The following is a 2,500-nucleotide window of genomic DNA, read 5'->3' on the forward strand; positions in this document are numbered from 1 at the left end:
TTCCCAGCACACACAGGACATGGTCATGAGAAACCGAGTCGAAAGCCTTCGCAAAGCCAATGAACACGACCGCCAGCGGCACGCCAGCCGACCTCGAGCGCCCCATGATCCGATTAATCAAGAATCACGAGGTTCCCTCGCAACCACTCGCGCCGGCGACGAAACCACGCTGCCGGGGGCCAACAGGACAGGCTCGTGCTAGCCTCATCACCATTAACCGCCCAAACAACCTCAGCACGACTGACCCCACAGTCCCAGGCCTCCAGCCAGATACTATATCCAGCTCAGTAGGGTCAGTTGATCTGGGTAGCAACCGGGTCTTGCACTCCTTGAAGACTTGGGGAACGACTCAACGCACCATCCATGTCGTAAACAGCCTCGCCAGTTGCGTACCGTCCGGGTCCCAGTCAAGAAGAGCCTGCTTCCTGATCCCGTCTGGGCCCGGTGCAGAGCAATTCCTCATCTTAGCCAAGTTAGATACAACTCTCAGCCCCAGGATCGGGTGGTAGAATGGTTCGTTATCCGCGGTCAGTCCCACCTCGAAGCCCTTAGTCCATAAAACGGCTTGACCGTTTCCCACTTACTCCGAAGTGTCTATCCACCAACTCCAGCGGCAAATCACATCTACGGGGCGTCAGACCATCCAAGATCCGCCGTGCCAGCCCCCTCCTCTCTTCAGAATAGCCGCGCTGCTGGTGGTAGAACACTCTCCTAGATTGGACGAGCCGCCTCGCCCAACCCGTCTCCCATCGGTCTCGAGGTCTGGACCTCGCGGACTTTGCCGGCCACACTACCGCACCCCCCAGGGCTTTCATGAGATCCAAAGCAGAGGACTCGATCAGGCTAGGCTCCCGACCTGCTTTCTTGACTAAGGCAGCGGTGGCCCGATGCTCCACACCCCCCGCCAGCAGCTCTTCCAGAACTCAATTCTCCACCAGATCTGGAAGCGACGGGGGGCAGGTCCATTTCTGGGGCGTCGCCCTGGCAGCCAGGGCTCGCCAACGCACACCAGACTCACCGCCTGCCGCACGACCGCACAGGGACCCCCAATTCCACCTCACCTGCTCTCCGGACTTGCCGTTCCCAACATCACACTTTCCGCTTATGATTCCTGTACCTTTCCATAAGCTTCACCATCCGAGACTCCTACCATCACCTGGTCCGGAGGCATCGGAACCTCTTACGTCGCTTTCTAGACGGGCCCTCTCCCGCCTTTTATCCACGCCACCACGGAGAGCAGGCCGCAGCGCTAATACGACCCCCGCCACCCCAACTCTCATACCCGAGGCAACGGAGGTCATTGACACCACTGAGGAGTTCTCAAGAGCTTCGCCAGCCGGGGTCCACCCGCTCCTTCGGCCTGACTGACTGTGGCTCTGATCCTGTGCCTCTGTCTGTACGGACTTCCTAACCAAGGAGTTTTTGCAACCATGGCCCGTAGAAGTGACTACAAGCCGTTTGGGGACCCCGAGCAATGCCTCCGGTGGTTGGTCCCCATGGCCCCCGGAGAGGTTGATCCGCCGGCCGCGCACGTGCCCAACCTCAAGCACGTCACGGGGAGGTTGCTCGAGCAGCAGCAGCCCCTCACCTAGCTGCGCCTCAGCCAATTTTGGTAACCCAGAACGGCTATCCTGGGTGGTCCGTAATATATCAGACATGCCTACGGCCTCACTATCATGAGAACACACAGGAGAACAAAGTCCCCCGATACTACAGAGCTACACATCGAGATCCACCCCGAGCAGCCGTCCGCTAGGCCACGCAGCCTAGCAACCAACTCGTAAGCCACCGCAGTCCAACCCACTAAGGAGAGGCCTGCCACATAGTGTCAGACTCACCCCCCGTAAAGCTGGCCAACGGACAACTCGCAACCCAACTGCCCGGACCTACAAAAGCCCAGAGAGCTATGGAGCTCATCCACGGGGAGGAAAGCGGCCTGCAACAAACTGGCCACTACCCCCCGTACACCACACATTCGCCCCAAGAGGATTTGAGAAACGCATTCAGCAAAGGTCCAAGCGAGCACACAGGCATCCACGTGACACCCGCCCACTCGGCCTGGCCTCCGTTCCATACCACTAGGCGCCGCCCACACCAGTGCGCAGATTCGGGTCATCTCGGTCTCGCTACCATACGGTCACACCCTGCGTACCAACAGAGCGCTTGAGCGAACGCAAGTCAGCCTACAGAGGTGTTAGAGTGCGACTCACAGGGGGAGGAACCGTCCGCCCAACGTCGACCTAGGTCGAGGCCGGCAGGGGCCCTCCCCAAGGCGAGCCTATATTGCCAGTCGGTCAGTTTGGGAAAGTTGGGGGGGTTACCCGGTGGCCGTCGGGAACAGACAGGGACCGGTCGGGAGGGAGGGGGGTTAAGTCTGGCCGCTGGGAACAAGCGCCCATCCTGGGGATTTTACGAACGAGCCAAAGCCGGGATCAGACAAAAGCTCGGGAGCCCCGCAGTCTCAAAGACTTTCATCTCACCATCAGAGATATCAGACTGT

General features: G+C 59.6%; 1 pseudogene; it reads right to left on the bottom strand.

Annotated features, from left to right (window-relative positions):
• LOC133161623 (28S ribosomal RNA) overlaps positions 1–2,500 on the bottom strand; it is a 9,330-nt pseudogene that overhangs the window by 3,362 nt on the left and 3,468 nt on the right.

This window comes from Syngnathus typhle, linkage group LG10 (assembly GCF_033458585.1).
Source record: "Syngnathus typhle isolate RoL2023-S1 ecotype Sweden linkage group LG10, RoL_Styp_1.0, whole genome shotgun sequence".
Taxonomy (NCBI): Eukaryota; Metazoa; Chordata; class Actinopteri; order Syngnathiformes; family Syngnathidae; genus Syngnathus; species Syngnathus typhle.